Below are 20,665 nucleotides of genomic sequence, written 5' to 3'. Positions count from 1 at the left end.
GGCAGAGGCCACAATGCAAATAACCCCACCTCCAAGATTGTTGGACACCATTCTGACCTTGGTGTTCAATAGGCCAAATTCAAGTATACTCAGGCCAACGGTGGAGGCAAATAATTTTGAGTTGAAGCCATCTTTAATTACTTTGGTGGAGAGGGCTCACTTTTCTGGCGCTGAGGATGAAGACCCTCATGAGTTCATAGATCGATTTCTGATGGTCTGTGATACTACTAAGCATAATGGAGTGTCTGCCGATGCTATCAGGCTTCGATTATTCCCTTTTGCTGTTAAGGGAAGGGCTCTCAGTGGTTAGAAAGGCAGTCAGCTAATAGTATCATGACATGGGAAGACTTGTCAACAAAGTTCTTTGCCGAGTTCTTTTCTATGGAGAAGTACAACCAGCTGGTAAATGAGATCACCAACTTCCGCCAGCTTGAAGGAGAATCATTGTGTGCAACCTGGAATAAATTCCAGGAACTTATCAGAAAGTGTCCACACTATGAGGGAGGCGATGATAGAAAGGTGGCAATCTTCTTTAATGGCATCTCTCCTGAAACAAGGTTGGTGATTAATAGTGCAGCTGGAGGTTCTATTCGGCAGAGTATATCTGAGCAAGCTCTCAACTTGATAAAGAAACTGGCCAGAAATGAGAATGAGAGCGTACCGATTCAAGCAAGAAGAGGAGTGATAAATTTGGAGAGCAATGATGCTATGCTTGCTGAGCAAAAGCTGTTGTCCAAAAAGTTTGACAGCTTAAATGAAAAGTTTGAGAATCTTCAAATGTCCAAGGTTCAATCAACTCCTGTGGTTTTTAAATATTGTAAGGAAGCTCATGAGTCTAATGAGTGCCCTACTCTAATGGGAGATAATCCACAGCAGTTGCAGGTGAATGGGGTTTGGTATGAACAGAAGCCCCAACAAATTTTTTCAAGAAATCGAAATTTTCCTTCTGGAGGTAATTTTCAGAGGAGATGTCAAGGAGGTGGTCTTGACTATGGTTCCAACAACTATCTGCAACCTCCCCCTCTTCCACAAAAAGAACCTTCTGATTTGGAGAAGCTAGTAGGACAAATGGCTCAATATTCTAATGCTTTCATGGAAGAGACTAGAGCTAATACCAAGAACATAAATGCATCTATCAGAAATTTGGAGAATCAAATTGGCCAACTAGCTAACCAAATTACTGATAGCACTCCAGGTACTTTTCCTAGTAATACAATTACTAATCCAAAGGAAGATTGTATGGCTATCACAACTAGAAGTGGTAAAGTGGTGATAGCTCCAGAAAAGCCGAACATAAATGTGGGAGCTGATGAGAAGCTTAATGAGGTTAAGGAGCCAGAAAAAGAAGTGGTAATTCCTTCTAAGGTTGTGAAGCCTCTTCAAAAAGGTGAAGAAGAAGAGCAACCGATTGTTGCTGAAAAGAAAAAATTTGAGATGAGTCCTGGATATGTGAGAGCTATGGCACCTTATCCTGAAAGATTCAAGCAAGATGCTCAGAAGCAACAGTATGGAAGGTTTCTTGATATTTTCAAAAAGTTGCATATAAATATCCATTTTGTTGAAGCCTTGGCTAGCATGCCAAATTATGCCAAGTTCATGAAGGATCTATTGTCTAGGAAACATAAGCTGCAAGAATGCAAGACTGTGACACTTACTGAAGAGTGTAGTGTAATAATACATAATAAGTTTCCTCCTAAGCGTCATGATCCAGGGAGCTTCACTATTCCAATTGCTATTGGTAACACTAATGTTGGCAAAGCTTTGTGTGATCGTGGGGCGAGTATAAATTTGATGCCCTTGTCTGTGTGTAAATCTTTGGGGATCTCTAAGCTTAAGCCTACTAAGGTTTCCTTGCAACTTGCTGACAGATCTTTGAGGAAACCCATTGGTATAATTGAAGAAGTCCTTGTAAAAGTGGACAAGTTCATATTTCCAGCAGATTTTGTGGTGTTGGACATGGAAGAGGAAACTGAAATGCCTCTTCTGTTAGGAAGACCTTTCTTGGCTACTGCTCGTGCTATGATTGATGTTGAACAAGGGAAGCTCGAGCTAATGATGAACAATGAGACCATCACCAACAATGTCTTTGATTCTATGAGACAATCTTCTGACAAAGGTGATTGTTTCAGACTTGATGTTTTAGAAGAAGTGGTGAAAGAAGAGAAATCTTCTAGTCAGGAGCTTGCTGAAGAACTTGAGGTACGTGATATTGTTTCTTTTGAGGAAGAAAAGAGTATTGTGTATGAGGTTCTTGAGAAGAAGGATTCTGACAAAGAAGATTGTGCCCCAAAAGTAGAGTTAAAAGAGCTGCCGAAAACTCTTAAATACATCTTTTTGGGAGATAAGGAGACTTACCCTGTTATCATTAATAAGAGATTGTCTTCTGAGAAGGAAAGGAGGCTTAACCTATAACGAAGGAGGTGGTGAGAAAGGAAGTGGTGAAACTTCTTGATGCTGATATAATTTACCCGATTTCAGATACTGGTTGGGTAAGTCCAGTGAAGACTGTTCCGAAGAAAAGAGGCGTCACTGCGGTCCGCAACGAAAAAAATAAACTAATTCCGACCAGAATTATTACTGGTTGGAGGATGTGTGTGGATTACCGGAGTTTGAATGCCGCCAAAAGGAGGACCTGTGAGAGAGACACCGAGACTCTGTCTCTCAAAGAAAACAATACTTGAAAGAGGTAACCGTCAGGCTCGTGACGTTAAACAAGCGCTCATTGGGAGGCAACCCAATGTAGAGTCTTTAAAAAAAAATTGGCGCTACCAGCACCAGTTTGGCAATGTTGCTGCGCCAGAATATGAGAAAACCATAGAATTGGCGCGAGACCAGCGCCGCAGTAAAAAAAAACCCTGTTTTCTGATATTGATTCCAACTGTTGGTTTGTTCTGTATTATTTTTGAGATAAAGTTGGAATCAAATCTGGGAATGGTGGTTTGCTCTGAACTTCCGGATTGATTACATCTCCTTGCTGCTGGAGATTGTTTTATTTTCATTATTTTAGTTTATCTTTTTAGAACTTTTGCTGTTTTATTATGACCGTAGGTTGATGTTAGGGTCATTTAGATGATGTGGGTTTGTATATGTCCCATACATTCTGATGTTTTTATTGTGCAGATTATAGTTTATTCTATATACTGCTGTTTGTTCCATGGTGCAGATATTTTGATAATCTTGGGTTTAAATATTGCTGGGGACAACAATTCTTTAAATCTGGGAGTGGTAGGCATTGGGAAAGCGCTCTGGAACTGCAATCTTTTCTATCAGAGGAGATATTTTAAACTCTTTACATTTTATTTTTAGTTAATTGTTAGTTTGTGTTGCTCTTATATATAAAAAAAATGGAAATACATTTCTGAAGCAATTCTCAGGTTTAAATGTGCTTACCTAGTTAACTTGCTGGATTAAATCTTAGGAAGCATGTTTGTGTAACATTATAGTATGACATTGCATAGGTATAATTGGATTACATGATTGCTCGTTTGTCTGAATTGATGTTGTGAAATTCTGATAATGGTTGAGGTTAATTTTCATGAGTCTATGTTGATACCACAGCTTGTGAGGTTTGAGCTTAAACACTGAAATTTCTTGTTGAGAGACCTCACTGTTGTAACACTCTAGAACTTGATTTATTTCTCTGTGATACATGCATTGGTTGAGATGATTAAGGCATTTTGTTCTTGTTAGCCTATGGCCAATATAGCCCACCTGTCTGAAAAATTTACATTGCTATCCTCTTGAGCCTGAGCATATTTTGTTGATAAAAGACCTGTTGGCCTGATTGATGGCTTAGCTTATATCCATGTGACTTACCCTGTTTGAGATTGAATTACTAATATGTTGAAAACAAATAAAGAACTTGAGGTAAGCTCCACAAAGGTTAAGTGATAAGGGGTTGTGTTAAAAAAAAAATTACTTATGCATAAAAGGTGGCTGAAAGGAATTAATTCCCAAAATTCTGTGGGAATGTTAGTGGAGCAAGACCATTGAGTTGAATGTGTTCAAGTGTAAAAATATCAGTTTTTCAATCTCATTGTTGTTTTGAGCTACTATCCATATATTCCTACCCTTTAACCCGGCCAAGATAAAACATGTGAAGTCCTTTTGATCAACTGGTGCATGTGTTTGATTCTTCATTTTTAAGAATTTTGAGAATATGATCAAGCTTATGGTAGTGTTATAGCTGTGTTAGATTGAGTGCTCATGATACCATAAAACACTGAGTGTTGAGTGAATATCATTTATCTTTGTGAGGAGTAATCAATGTAGGTTTGCATCTTTAAGAAGCTGATGATATTGTTGGAATTTTGTGATGTTGGATCAGTCATGCTTAGTATATTGTGTCTGAGAGTGTCTATGTATTGTCATGCTGGATTAATTGTTTGTTTCCTGGGTTAAGTCTTGTTCGTTGCTAGGGACAACAACGTTTAAATCTGGGAATGATTTGATGTGCCTCTGGCATGTGATATTTTCCAAGCCAAAAATAATAAGAATTTAATCATAAAAGAGCATTTTCTGTATATTAATTGCTTTTATTATTTAGTTTTTCCATTTCAGTGTATTTCTCATAATTTTTATAATTTTTACAGGTTAAAGCAAAAAGAAATAGGAAATTGCGAAAAATTGAAAAAGGAAAGTGGCGCTACACGAGCCAGTTTGGCGTTGTTGCAGCGCCAACTTCAGCAAAGCAGTACAAAGACCAGAAAGTTGGCGCGGGTGCAGCGCCAGTTTGGCGCTACCCGCGCGAGAAATCAACTTAGTGTAAAATGTTGGCGCTGGTGCCGCGCCAGTTTGGCGCTACCCGCGCAAACTTCAGCGTGGAGGCAAATTCCAAAATTAAAAAGGACGTTGTGAGGGCTTTTTCAGGATACTTTTGGACGACGGAGCAAAACAAGGATTCGTGAGGGAGGAGAAGAGCAGAGGATTGTTCTTAATTTCTCACTGTAATTACATTCTTCATCTTTATCTTTTATAATATTATGTCAGCTATGTCTATGGCTGGCTGATTTCTTTATTGTAGTTAGGGTAACAAACCCTATGTGAACCCTTTTTGCGATGGATTGAATTATATTTGCTCGTTTATTTTAATATATTTTATTTTTACCCTGTGCGTATTGTTTATTATTTCTTTTAGACTTGATCAACCTAATAGGAGATAATAATTTGGGAATTAGGGCTCGCAATAGGAATATTGGGGTTTTTGATTCTGAAAGGGGGTCAGGTAACAATTTATGCATGCTCTAGGGATAGACTTGTGTGAGTTGCAGTCGTTTGATTTATCGTGATTAATGCTTAATTTCATGTGGGATTGCTAAGGAATTAGGGTTCCAATTGGATTAAAGGGTTAGATTGCCAAGGGATTGGGATTTAACTAATTATTTTAGATGATAATTTGTCTGAGTTATTAAATTGAATGAACATTGTCAATCAATCCAAAGTTTAAAGTAGGGATCATATGATGTGTGTACCTTAGCTGCAATGCTTTTTGTTATTCTCTCAAAAATCCAATTTATTTTTACCATTGCTTATTAAATTGAAAATTCTATATTTTAAATATTTGTCTTTATTTTACCATCAATTCACTATTTTCCTAAACAATCGAATTTTCCAACTTAAGGGGACTGGTTATTGTGGTACTTGGTTTACAATCCCTGTGGAGACGATACTCTACTCATTCATTATATTACTTGTGTGATTGGTACACTTGCCGTGAGCATCAGTATACCTATGGAGTCTCAAAAATAGCAGAACAATGTGGTCTTAGAGATCTCAAAACAGTCCCAAAAATCAGATTACACAAGGCCATGAAAATGGATGATCAAAGCTTGGTCCTTTCTCAACCAAAATGGCACCTTGAAGCTTCAAATGGCATGGAAAATGGCCTCCTCCACAAGAACTCAGAAACTCATCCCCAACACCTACCAAACAGCAACCAAAAACTCAGAAATGGAAGGCCTCTCACTCACACAATGCAATCTCACACTTAGCTAACGTGTTTTGGTGAAGGAACCATGAAGAAAGGTGGTGCCTTGATGGAGTTTCATGAAGAAAAGGCTATGGAGTAAGGTGGAGAGGGTGGCTGCCAAAATGCACCAGAAAATTTCACGCAGGGTTTATGATTTCTGACCTAGAAATCTGTGTCACTTGGTATTTATAGGCGGATTAAGTTTAATCCCTCGGTATTAGCACTAATAGCTCCGCTTATCATTTTAATCTCAAATTTCATATTCTGAACCTAGCTATTTTTTTAAGATTTGTCATATTTTATTATAATTTTTCGCAACACTTTTTCGGGTACGCGCTTTTACGTAGCCGATATTAGTTCTGACATCAGTTCTCATTATTTCGACTTCAAACTTGATATTCCAGTCCTAAATATTATCCTAGGAATATATACATACTTTTTATAATTTTTCAGGTTACTTAATCGGTACGCACTTATACCGTGAAGCAGAACCGGTATCTGCACTTTTCGTCAGAAAAGCGACTTTCAATATTATTAAGCCCTTATAATAATTATTTAAGCCTTCTCATAATTATTCTAGGTCAATTATGGAATTATTTCCTAAATTCATAATTAATCATTTAATTTCCTAATTTAACGGTACGGGTTCTTACAGTGTCCAAGTGAAGAAAAGACCTAGAAGACTCAAAGGATGAAGACACTTGAAGATATTTGAAGAATTGTATTCTATTTATGTGTCATACTTTTAGAGTCTTTGAATGTATGAAGTTGAGTTTATTGAGCTTATATCTCTATATTGCATTTAGTAACATAAACTCATGCATACAAGTCTCACACACGTGGACAACTGTTAGATTGATGCTAGGAACATGCATTCATATGTATGTTAAAAAGGGTTAAAGAAAAAGAAAAAGTTAGCTCGCATTTTCGTAAGTTAAGTCTTCCCCTATTTCTGTTTGTATCATATGTATGTTAATTGAACCGGCTCGAGACGGGGATGTTACATTCATAGCAAGTGATGGTGAGTTGGGAGGATCCTTCATCTTTAGATCTTCTTCTAGGAGGAAATGCGGGTCTCTTTGAAAAATTCTTTTTAAAAAAATTTCCATACTTCTTTACGAAGAAACTCATTTCATCTTCATCAAGATCATTTTCGGAGTCTCCATTTTCTTTTTCCTCATCCTTTTCTTTGCTTGGTGTTGAGGCTTTTAAGGCAATTCCCTTACTTTTCTTAATGGCTTGTTCTTTCAAGGTTATTTTACTTAGCTCCATTTTATACTCTTGGAGTTTGCCAAACAAGGTTGCAAGATCCATGGTCTTTAAATCTTTTGATTCCGTTATAGCCGACAACTTGAGTTACCATTCCCTGTTGTGTACACTTCTCATCACCTTAGCAATTAACTCAAAGTTAGTAAAGGATTTATCTAAAGCATTTAAATGAGTGACAAGGTGTGTGAATCTCTTTTGCATACTTTGAATGCTCTCATTTTCATGAATCTCAAACATTTCAAATTCTCTAGTGAGTGCATTTAATTTTGTAAATTTAACATCACTAGTTCCTTCATGGGTTATTTGAAGAATATCCCACATTTCTTTAGCATTCTTATAATTTGAAACACGAAAGTATTCATCACGACCTAAGGCATTTGTGATCAAGTTTTGAGCTCTAGCATTCCAATTTCCTTTCTTAACTTCATCTTCGATGTAATCATCTATATCTTTAGGAACATCTTCATTTTTCTCATTTTTTATAGTAGGTGGTGTATACCATTTTTCAACTATGTTCCATACTCTTAAATCATTAGATTGAAGAAATATTTTCATCCGACTCTTCCAATAAGAGTAATCGACGCCATTGAAAAATGGAGGTCTAGTACTAGAAGATCCCTCAAGGGGCATATCATGGTTCAAAGAACTCATCCCTTCTCTTGAAGCGGTTAAGCTCTTTACACAAGAGTTCAAGCTCTAATACCACTTGTTGGACAGGTGGCTTCAATACTCAAGAAGGGGGTGAATTGAGTTTTACAAAATCTTTTTGCAAAGTGCCTCCTTTGATATTTTAAAGAGTATTTCTTCAATAAAGTGATTTAATAAGGAATAAATCTAAATGTGAGAGCAAGTGTGTGATCAATAAAGTAAGCAAGAAATGAATAAACACAATCTAAGAATGCAATTTCAATACTAAAGTAAGGAGTTTAAGGTTAGAGAAATTACAAACTAGATGTATCCTGGTTCGGTCACCACCACCGTGACCTACGTCCAGACTGAAGTCGCTCGATCAAATCTTTTCACTAGCTATCAAGCTTAAGGGTGCTTGACAAACCATTACAATCTTTCAAGACTTCGGGCTCTTGATGCCTTACAATTTTTCACTCCAAATTTTCTTAGGAATTTGGTGACCTCTCAAGTGTATAGGATTCACTCCCCTAGCTATTCAAGAAATCAAATGGAGGTGTTTAACAATGGCTAAGTACTCTCAAAGTACAAGTAATACAAGTTGAAGAACAATGGTAGTTGACATTCTCACACGAATAAAGCTCAAAGAGAATTTATGATCAAGAAGACAAGAATAATGCAAATAGAATGATAATAAATGAGTAATAATGATCAAGAAGTATGTCCCATCAAGGGGAACAATATTCTCTATTTATAGAGGGCTCCCATGGCTGTTTTTACACTTATTTTTGCAAAATAGCCGTTATTTTGCCTTCTGCACATAAGGTAATCGATTACCATTGTGTGGGTAATTGATTACCATGAAGGGTAATCGATTACCGTTGTTTGGGTAATCGATTACCAACCTGTTTAAAGGTTGGATTTCACCCTAAAATGGTTTTCTCTTGATTCAAATCAGTTTCAAATATTGTTTAAACATTTTATAAACATTGAAAACTATATTTTCATGCTAGGAATGTATTTGAATGTCAAACGATGATTTAATGCATGTATTTGAAAAAGTACTTTGAGCTTTGTTCACGTAAGCAATCAATTCCCCTTTCAAATAATCTTAAGTCCTATGATATGTTACTTTGAGATTGCTTGGACTTAGAGTCTTCTCTTGAAGCTTGAGTCTTGATCTTGTTTAGACTTCTTTTTTATGGTTGCACTTTGAAGCTTTCTTTCCATGTTTGTTTGTTATCATCAAAATCGTTGAACCTTTATATTCTTTTCGTAGAGTGCATTGGTTCCACAATTATGTCTATTGGGCTTAATTATTATACCTATTAGGATTAATTATAAAACAGGAAAAAAAATATACATAACAAATTTAAGTTTAATATAAAATTATAGATTAAACTAAAAAAAATATTTAAAATTATTAAAATATATGTATAGTTAATAAAAATAATAATTTAAATTTGAAATTTAAATGAAAAAAAGTAAGAAATGATATATTTATACTTGAATAGAAAATAAATTAAAAACTTAAATCGAAAAACAATACAAAATGAGAAAATTTTTCCGTACAGTATTTTTTTAAAGTAGATCCTGCAATCTGTTTTCCCAAACCTTGACCTATGTTTTGTGTCGAACCTTAGACCATTGTTACGTGTTTGGCAAATTACCATTTTACCCTTCTTATGTATTTTGACCCTAATTTCAGGATTTTCACTAATCTTACCCTGTAATCCAGCCCTTAAATAATCTCTTATTCAAGTCCATGTGCTTAATGCATTTCCAAAATTAGTCACCTCTCGATGACTTCTTCCTAACACAACATCTACCATCAGGCCTCAATGACAGAATGTTTAAATACAACACATGGCATTAAACAACTGAGAATTAAAAATTAACAAAAGTAATTAACAATCAACCATCACTGAGGTTCGAGTAACCTAGACCCAACCTTCAAAGGTTTAGCTCATACCCATAAGGGTTGAGCTACAAAAACAGCAAAATGAAATGAAAATTACAGTGAAAATAAAGTGCAGAAAACTTAAAATACAGCACGAGTCCTATTCACAAGAATAGCCTCGGGACTGTACTGACATATTCTAATCCAAACAACATAGGCTCCATTACAGTACCAGAAAACACAAAAATAAACTAAAGAAAAATGGAGAAGAAGAATACAGAAGACGAAGAGAGGCCTCACATCAACTATTCCTCCTCTTTTATAGCTCTCTTCCCTTGCATGCATGGGCTTTGGGCCTCACACCAACAACAAACATCCATGCACTTCTTCCAATCGTGCGATTCCTTTGCAAAGGCAGTTATCGCACTCCAAAAATTGCTTCAGCCAACACTCCTAACAAACTCCAGCTCACCCAATCAGTTATGGGTAGTGTTTGGCATTTTCTGTTTCAATCAAAATGGCTAGAGTCAGTGTTTTGGTTGAACGCTCACTTAAGGGACCATGGGTGAGGGCTAAGGTTCGATGGGTAAACCAAGATTAAAGACTGATGTGGCTTGCTGGTTTGATTTGTAAAGAAGAATCAAAATGGAAGGTTTGGGATTGTGGTTGGGTGGAAATGAGTTGGTTTGCACGACGAGGGTTAGGGTTCAGTGGTTTCAGAATGCTTTTTCCAATTGTATCCAACGCTACTGTGTCTTTCTTTCTTCCTTCTTTCTTTTCTTTTCTTTCTTCCTTCTTTGCTTTGGAAAGTATTAAGATGTGGGCCTGAAAATAAAATAAAGCCCATTAACACTTAAATCAATAACATTTCAACTCAATGCAATTGGGGTATCTATTAACACGAAGAGTATTCTTTTTTACATTTTCATATTAAAACCATATGTTTTAAGTCACATTTTATGGATTATCAGTGGTCTGATCAATTAGGTCAATGTAATGTGGGGTGGCCTCATCATGCATACACATACCCCCATTTCTTCAAAAACAAAAATATAAGAGGAATAAGAAAATGCTCATCAGATTCAAAACTTATCTACTTATGTATAATGCCAATTAGAAATTAGGCAAAAGTAAACACCCCTCCCCCATCCAAAAAAAAAAAAAAAAATCTTCCACCTGCTAGGTAATAATTAGCTACTGCAATATTAAAAATATATATAATCATGAATTTGAAAAGCAGTAACGACTAACTAGCCTCAGGCTGGCAGAATAACATAAAATTAGTTACATGAATTCCATCTGACCCGAATTGACAAGTTCCTTGACCTAAATTTTTCATAGCTTTACTTTGCTGTCTCCACCATCTCTGGAAAAATACCTATACATAAATTCAAAAAGTAAATAAATAAATAAATAAAAATCAGCAACCCAACTAAACCCACCAATCACTCACTCCTTGCCCTTCAAAACTCCTCACTTAATTTATTTATTTTTAAAAAAAGAAAAGAAAATGCAAGCACCAAAACTAAAGGCCTGTTTGGAGCACCTGATAAAGAAGATATGATAGGATAACTTATCATATCCTACTTTTATCTCTTGTTTAGTAGGTCAATAGGATATGATTAACTTATCCTATTGTCTTATTTTATTCTATCTAATACATAATTTCTTATCCTATGGGAGGAGCTGGGTTAGGATTCAACAGGATAGGATACAAATATTGGATATCCAATATATCCTCACGCTACCCAATATATCCCCACGTTACCCAATGTATTTGTATTTATTGCATTATATTTTATTTTTTCTTTCTCATTTCTCCTTCTACATAATATCAGAGTGCTAATCAGGTGCTCATCAAACACAAGACATGAAATAGGCTTATCAGTCTCATATCATATCCTACCCTTATCAGCCTCATATTATATCCTACCCTTATCCTATCCTCTCCACCAAACGAGCCCTAAATGTTATTAAGATTACCATCTCAACATAGATAAACTTGCGATTATTGTCCTCCAAGAGCGCGAAAATCACAGAATCCAGCACGTTATGCACACACGCACCCTGTCCAGTACCAACACAAAAATCACCTTAAAAAAATCTTCGATCAACAATCACAACCTTTGCATGCAGCGAAGAAAAGTAACACAAACCATAATGGAGTTGTTGGCTCCAACGTAGTACTGAACCACGGTCTTGAGCCACCCAACATCATCGTGGGAGTGAGGTACCAAGTGCACGTTTATTTTGTCAGGTACGATACTCTGCGTCGTGTTGTACTCTATGTACTCCGATTCCACAACCCAAATCGCCGCCACCAAAACGGCGTATACCACTGCCGTTTTCGCCATCATCACAGCAGGACAGCAGGTGACTACTATATATATAGGAGTGTGAAGCAAATGTGGGATCATGTGAAAATTGTGGGGAGATAAACAGAATACAGACCACTCACACTTCATATATGTGGGGAGAAAAATTATGATAGTCGTGTTCTCTATCATTTAAAAATAAAGTATTCTCTCCCTTCAAAAAAATTTAAATTTTCTCTGTCTCCTCTAGTAGCAAGAATGGGGTAAATGTATACTTTTTTTTTCATTTTTTTATAGAATCAATCTATTTAACAAAAATGGTTTGAGTTTTTATATTTTATTAGTTTTCACTCATTTTAAGAAGCTAAACCATTTTAAAAAAATCTAGAATTTAATGCAAATTAATATAAGAATTTACAATGCAACGAGTTAATAAACATTGCTTGAGTCTCTACTTTGTATTGAAGAAAGCAACAATATGATATTTTATTTTTATATAATATTGACAATAATTATGTCTCTTTTATTTTGCGACATGATATGTCACTTTATGTTATTCTTGCGGTTCAGAAATTTTTATAAGAAATTAATCCTTTCATATTCACTTAACATTATTAAATCATTTTAAAAAAAATATTAAAATTGAAACATGGAATAATCATTAATTTATTTATATATAATTGAAATTATCTCAAACAAGTAGAACCCTTACTGTATAATATCCTAGGAAAAGACAATATATTAAAAAACTATTTTCCATTTAATTTCCCCTAACGAGGAAATAATAATATATTAGAGAGGGAAAAAAATAAAATGTTCCCCAATGCTAGAAGTAAAAAAAAAAAAAAAAAAAAAAAAAAATCACCAAACAGTTAAATTAACTGGCACTAGGTTATTTCACATTGATTAATATGTTCTGAGTTTGACTCTTACATACATAATTGTGATAAAAGTTTGATAAATATATGATTAATTTAAATTAACAGATTAATCCATGAATTGGTCGAGAAATTCCCATAATACCCTTGCTCTTAGCCCTATATTTTTGCTACAAATAAGAATTGCATCTGCTACTATAATGGTAGCCATTAGGAAGAAGAATAACATAACATAGAAGACAGTTTCAAAGTACGAGTTGAAAAAGCCTTCGGTTCTCTTCCTATCCCTTCTTCTTCTCTCAACTCTCTTTGGTCTCTCACCCAAGACGAGATAAACGACACTCCCTACTCCAAACGCGTCCATCAATCCAAACCCAAACCCTATTCCTCTTCCCAATTTAGGGTTGAGCTGGAGAATGACCTAGAAAACCTAAACGACAATGACGATGAAGAAGACGTGCGTGGACCCTCTAAGCCACCCGATTACGACGATGAACAGTGGCAAATTAGGTCTGGTATTGGCCTCGATTGCACCCTCGATTACGAGGTACTTTTCATTCCCTTTTATCTTTTTCCCAATAATCTCTAATTATTATTATTATGCTGAGGAATACAGTATAATTCAAATTCCAATTCAACCCACTTCACTCAAACAATTAGACGACCCTAATTGAATTTTCTTTGTGTTAAAAGTGCATTCGAATCAATAATTTAACTTATGGGTTTTTTTTCCCTTTATGCTTTTTCTTCTTGTTGTTGTCGTTGTTGTCGAAGTTCTTGAATAAAACACACACACAGACATACGTGGCTCAATCACCTTATGCAGCAAGAGGAAGATCACAATTGCAAATAAATTGAAGAGTCTATTATGATGTGATGAACTAAGATTATATATTTAAAATTCGAATTGTACCAACTTCGCTCAACTTTGTATAGTAATCAAAATTCAAGGATTCAATCATTTTTTCCTTGAAATCAACAATTTAACTAGTGAACACTATCAACAATTGATTTTGTGCTTCTTTGTTTTTTTTTTATTGTTTATATTTGTTTAAAGTTTTTCATCCTCAAAATTTAGATTTTTTTTTTAAAAAAAAAAAAAGAACTTGACTGTATCACTTTATGCAGGAAGAGGAAGATCAGTATGACAAACAGGCTATTGGCAAAGAGAATTCGGGGGACCGCGTTTATATGAAGGATATAAATGACGATGGGGTTGAGATGAGTTCTTGCAGTGAAATTCCCACTACGTTCAAAGATTTTATGAGAGACCCACGTGCAAATCACTTGGCTGCTAGGATTAGGCTTAAGCAGGATGATGAAGCAGCTAAAAAAATTGATGCTTTGCATGTCTCTGAGAAATCTACACCTGACACTTGTGGTGGTGGTGGTGGTGTTATTAACCCCAAGTCAATTTTGAAGAATAAAGAGAATCATCCTTCGGAAACCAGGTCCAAGAAGCGTGTGTTCGGTTTGATTCTGAATGTGAGAATGAAGGAACCAGGGATGTTCGCATGAAGACTCCTTCAATGGAAGAGATTGCAGCTTCAAATCAGTTATCAAAGTCACAGGAATTTGCTTCAGCCGTTCCGGATTATATTCGTAATCCTTCAAGATACACACATTATACTTTTGATTCTACAAGTGACATGGACGACAAATCAAATACGGAAGCATATATGAGCTTCCTTGAATGCTTAAAAGGGGTCAAATGCTGCTGCCACGGGAACTGGATCACATGCAGATGATGCCACTACGGGAGAGAATGAGATGGTGTCAAAGCAAAAGCTTGATGTTGACAAGGAGCCCATGAATAAAAGAGCTTTCACTGTTAGAATAGCTGCTGGTGACACAGAAAATAATGACTTTTGTGCAATGGAGGAGGATGAACCAGAGGTTACTGTTGGGTAGTATTTTTCTCAAGAAAGAGTTATCGTTCTCAGGGAACGGGTTGTTTAGTTTTCCCTTTTTAATTTCTATTTCTAATTTCTTGAAATTAAGTGATCAATCTTTTAAAACTAAGAAAAGACTAAATCAAACAAGGTATTTATCAGATTTGTATTAAACAAAATTTAACAGAGGAATATCTAACCACAAATGTATCAATTATAAGGTTCTGTAATTCTTTGAATCATGGATGAAGGAAAACTTTCGCATTCCTGCGTTTTATAACTGCTACGGCACTTTAGTATCAGAATTCGAATTACTATGGCTATTTTATCTGAAACTTCCCAGTTCCAGATTTTAATCTTTAGAAGGATCTTTTCCCAAAGTCTTCTAAATCTTCAAAAATTGTATCAAAGACCTCCTTGGGTTATCCCTAACCTCAAGGGTTCAATTAACAAGGGACATAACCTGATTTCCCAATCACAATTATGCAAAAATTATTCAAGACCCATTCCCATGGTGTTCTTGAACTTAAAATCAAAATCTTGCTAATCAAATGAAACTAAAGCAAACCATCACAGTATTCAGAAAAATAAAAGATCACCCAATCATCGTGAATCCCAGAAAGGAAAAGATCAGAAACCCATATTCAAAAATATTACAAATCTAAAAGTAAAGAAACATGCATCACAAACATTCATGAAAGAAAACTCAAAGTAAAGTTACAAACCGGTTCTTAAAGAGTCAAAGTTCCTAAACTAGAGCTAGGAAGAAAAAGATCAGAAATGTGAAAACAGTAGCTCGTATGCAGATCCGTGGTTCCTTTCCTTGAAGTTGCGTTGTCAATGCACTTCGAGATCAAGAATTGAAGAACATGCACCAGCTTTCAAGACAAACACTCATATTTGAAGAGAGAAAATACAAAATTCTAAAACGTAAACTGAAACTAACAAGTACGGTATATCACCCTAAAATGACTTAGACTTCTATTTAACTAAAAATTATAAAGCTGCCTCCAAATGCACTGCTGTCCATTCATCTCTATGTTCATCCAATGGTTCAGATTTGATCTTGATTTCAAAGAGTTGATCTTGCTTCCAAACTGCAGTAAAAATAATAAAAGAGAGTAGTAAATCATCAGTTTATCTCTTTCTCTCTTTTTTTACCTTTGGGCTGATTGGCACTCATTTGGCCCATTACCATGCACTAATATCCAGCCTTCAACTCAAATATTGTAAAAATAAAGCCATTAAAATAATCATAATTTATAGCTAACAAAATACCCCAAACTTAGTTAATTGCTTGCCCTCAAGTAATCAGACAAACTTCACTCATAAGTTATATATCAACACAGATATAATTTCAATAACTTAGTTAAATTAAATCAGCCATCCGTGCAAAACATCACTCTTCTTAAAGCATTGACCAGGCTTAATGTCAACCAATTCCTACAACCAATTAATCACCCAACTCCAGTCAATCAGCAATTACATAATCATTCAATCAAAATTTCATGCTCATTCATTTAGTTGCAACCTAATTTAAAATGATTCAATTGAATTTCCACTGAATTCCTTTCCAGATACATTCAATCAATCAAACTCTCTCCTGTTTATAAGGGAGGTCACTCATTGTCATTATGCATGAATGCTTTCAACCTACACTACCATTTAGAAACTTGAAGTCCAATATGCTATCTCCATCAAAGGGTCTTTAAGGCTTGTAATGAGGCAGGGCTAGGATCTTTGTTTTTCTAGTCACTTGGCTAATTAAGCTAACCCTTAGTGTCTAACGAGTCCTCATTAGCTCTCTCTGATTTTTTTTTTCTAAACAAGACAAAGGGAAATTAGTAACTCTCTTTCCCTTTTTTTTTTTTCCCTTTTTTACAAAGATTCAAGCTCAGAGATCTCCTTTCTTTTTTTCTCTTTTTCTTTTTTCTTTTTTGAAACAGAACAAAGAACTCTTTTCATAAAATCACTGTGTCCCCTTTTTTTCGATTTTCTTTTACCTCCTGATCCTCTTTCCTTCTTCTCTTTTTCTAATCTTTCTTTTTTACAACCAATTCCCCTTTGCCTCATTTAGCTTATTGTATTTCTGAGCTAATGAGAAGTAGCTAAATACTAAAACAGCTATACAGGGTGGACAAGGAAATTGGCTCATAACATCAGGGTACTTGATCAGAAAAGAAAGGTCTCAGGCTCAAATATAGGGACCAAGGGATATAATCAAAGGGTAAGGCTTTTGGCTCTAGGCTATACATTCAGAAACAATGCCCCAATCACACAGAAATAGCATATTAGTCATCCAAACAGAGTGCAGTATTCAAAGCATCAATGCACAATGACCACTCACAAAGGAATAGAGTGTTTAGGTTCAAATATCTCACATGGGTTGTTAATCCAGTGGGTTTTCAGTGAATCATTAAATTAAGGTTCACAAAAAAATTATGGCTTGTAAATTTGATTTGCAGCTTATATAACTACTTATCAACTAAGCATAGATCCTTAATTGACTTGGAATTAATGTAATTAAATCTGGCTATACTTAATCAGTGATAATGTTAAACACATCATGCTATAAATTATTTCCATGTTACCACTCAAATAAAATCAGCACAGAACAGAGATAATTATATAATTTTATGGACCAATCAGCAAAGTAATGGTAACAGCAATTACAACAAATATAATCACCCCAAACTTAAAATGAAGCTGGGTCCTCACAGCAGAACATAAATACAGAAAAATAGTAAATGGAAGAAAAAAAAGAATAAATAAATACTTAACAAAAGAAAATAAATAAAGAACCTGGATACCAACAAGAGATATCAGCTGGCAGAAAAGGTGTCATCTAGATCAACCAACTCATCTGAATCTTGTGCAGCAGCTTGAGAAGTTCCTTCATGAAGGTGACCGGAAAGCAAATGTTCTGGAAGCTCGGGGAAGTCTTCTTCAGGAAAAGTCTCTTGGTACGAAGCTGCACAGCACGGTCTCGTTTTTTTTATGTACGTGAAGAGACCTTTGATGACATTTTCCAGCTTATCAATGCGCTCCTCCATGGCTGAAACCTTTCCCTTAGCTTTCCCTGGAGTAGGCGGAGCTGAAGATGTTCCTTGTGTAGGCGGAGCTGAAGATGATTTTCTCTTCTTCCGTAGGCTGGCCTCAGCGATCCTTTTCAAGCATATTTCATTTATGGGAGAGTTAGGAATGGAGACCAGTGCTCCATCTTGAGAGGACGAAGGCACTCCAGCAGCATCACACAATAACTTCACCAAGCAAGGGAAGTAGAATGGTCCTGATGTCTTCTTTGAATTCTCACACAACTCTTGATGTATGAGCCGCTCTGGGTGAAAAGGGAGACCTTGAAGAATGCAATAAACCACTACACCAACCTTAGTTGATAAGTGATTCATGTGGAGCTTGGGAAAAATGCGGTGGCGAACAAATTTCGCCCAAACTTGAGCTTCCTTTGTCAGATCCGTGGTCAGCATTGTTTCAGAATCCCATTGGGTGGAGTCATCCCCAGTGAGCGTTCGTGCCATTAGAGAATAAACCCCAGTTTGAGTCCTATCGGAGAGAAGCTTCAAGAACCAGTTGTATTCTGAAAATTTGAGGTTGTACACCTCCAGAATTTTTGCTGGAGAAATGTCCACCAATTTTCCTCTGACTGGGACTGCATGTGGTGCCTCCTCATCCGGAAAGTTGGCCACAAAATCGTGAACCAACTTTATTGGCACCTGAACAGATGGATGATCAGCAAAGACTTCCCATTTCCATGGCGTGACGTGTTGCCAGACAAAAAGTTCCATATAAGCTCCTCTTTTATCTGAGAGGTCGAATCCTCTCTCGTAATGAATTTTTAACTTGGATTGAACCAGCTCCTTGAGACGTTGAGAAACTCTTTCGGAAACTGGAGGGTCAGAGTAGAAGACCCAGCTGCTGATGACCTTCGAGTGGCTGGTATGTGAACTGCCTTACCTTTGACTGCTCCATGCTTGATGTTGGTATTCTTGTTTGGTGCCATTGTTCACTGAAAAATAAATCAGTGAATACAAGAAACATAAAGGTAAATTTGTCAGCAAAGGAAATAAATAGAATAAGCACTTACTGTTTGTTATAAGAATAAATGAACAGGTGATTAGCTAAAATAAACATGTAGATTAATTTACTTAACTCGACCAGGGGAGCGTGATTATCCACTTAACATGTAGAAAGCCAAGAAAAACAGATGGTGGAACTCACTGTTTGCACACATATCAGATTTGTATGCATGCATAGAAGTATTTTAATCCAAGAGCCTTAACGCATGATACAGCAACTCAATCTATCAAAATGAATTTGATACATTCTACTCTATCTCCTACTGGTGATTTAAGTCTCAATACGAACCTATAAATAATTGGTTAATTAAATGAGTCACTCTTGCAAGCTAAAAATAAATAAATAAATAAAATAGTTGGAAATGAAATGAAATGTTTCGCAGGAATCTATTTTACCATTAAACAAATAATACAGAACAATGAAAATCAGACAGAAAGCATGCAAGTACAACGTTGGATTACACAAGTAAAATAATTTGCACATGAACCCAAGCCAAAATAAAAATAAAAATAATATTAAATAAGCCAAAATTATTAACATGCAGAATGAGGAACAATGACAATGTAACAAAATGGAATAATCATTTACAGAGAAATAAAACTACTCAAGCGTCCAAGCCAAAATTTAATATTTTAGACGAAAGGAGAAAAATAAAAACTAAAAAGTAATAAAAGGGAATTAGGGTTTTGTTATTTCTTTAATCCAGACCACCCAAATTCCCAAATCAGAACTAAAAGATTCAGAAACGAAACCAAACCAAACCTCACGCCACAATCTACTATGAACCCCAAAATGTGTGGACCCGAAGGTTTATTACCTGCTGAACAATTTCTCAGAGAGGTGCATTAATGGTAGTGGCAGTCTATTGTGTAAGACTAGAAGAAAAATGATATTCTTTTCTAAAAAAAAAACTAACTAAAAGGAAGAAATTAAAATAAAATAAAATAAAATATATAATAAATAAGTAAAATTGTAAAATAATAATAATAACAATTCTCACCTCTTCAGATTTTTGAATCATACAATGGCTGAATTTTTTTATTTGGGCCTAATGAATTGAGTGAAATCAAGTGCACAAGTGAGTAACACAATTAATGGGCTCACCCGATTTTTTTGGAAATCCTCTGATTACAAAATAATTCTTCCTCACCCCAATTCATGTTACCCTCTTTTTAAAAGTCAGCACTCGATACACACAAGTTTTATATCAGGGTATGTGCAAGTTATTGGGACAAGAACTGGAATTTTTTTTTGACAGAGGTGGCTCACAGTCACCCCAAACTTAGTGATCTGCACAAGCTCAAACAGTTTACTCAGCACAGCAGAGCCATTTTAACTCTTAATCAACTTTTTTCTTTTTATTTCACAGAACAAATTCTCCATTGGTTTTTTAATTTTCGAAGACAGCACTGATTCAAAACAGTAAAAGAAAAATACTAAGACTCCTATAGAGCCTCTATATTACAACAACTATATGACAATCTTCAGACTCATGCAGACTTATACAAAATACAACGAAACAGAACAAAACAACACAAAACAAACAATTCTAACTAACTAACTGAAAGCTACTGCAACAAAATATTGAGTGATTTAGAAGGCTCTACCAGAGGGACAACTGCCTTGTCTCTGGTTATAGGTTCACCTTGATAGATTTTTAGTCTCTGGCCATTTACCTTGAACCTCCTACCATCTTTGGCACATTGAATTTCTATTGCCCC

General features: G+C 35.6%; 1 long non-coding RNA gene and 1 pseudogene across 1 annotated transcript; one reads left to right on the top strand and one right to left on the bottom strand.

Moving 5' to 3' along the window:
* Window positions 1–10,734: 10,734 nt before the first annotated feature.
* Window positions 10,735–11,814, bottom strand: LOC133313273 (uncharacterized). The gene is made up of 3 exons (XR_009751804.1): window positions 11,748–11,814; window positions 11,053–11,142; window positions 10,735–10,800 (listed from the first exon to the last, which is right to left on the bottom strand). It is a non-coding gene; the product is annotated as an uncharacterized LOC133313273 (long non-coding RNA).
* A 1,369-nt stretch (window positions 11,815–13,183) lies between these two features.
* On the top strand, window positions 13,184–15,044 carry LOC133313274 (uncharacterized; annotated as a pseudogene).
* Window positions 15,045–20,665: the final 5,621 nt, after the last annotated feature.

Source organism: Gastrolobium bilobum, unplaced genomic scaffold, assembly GCF_033153095.1.
Source record: "Gastrolobium bilobum isolate Gb01-03AN ecotype WA unplaced genomic scaffold, APGP_CSIRO_Gbil_v1 utg79707, whole genome shotgun sequence".
NCBI classification, from domain to species: Eukaryota; Viridiplantae; Streptophyta; class Magnoliopsida; order Fabales; family Fabaceae; genus Gastrolobium; species Gastrolobium bilobum.
This window is presented reverse-complemented; position numbering and strand designations above follow the sequence as displayed.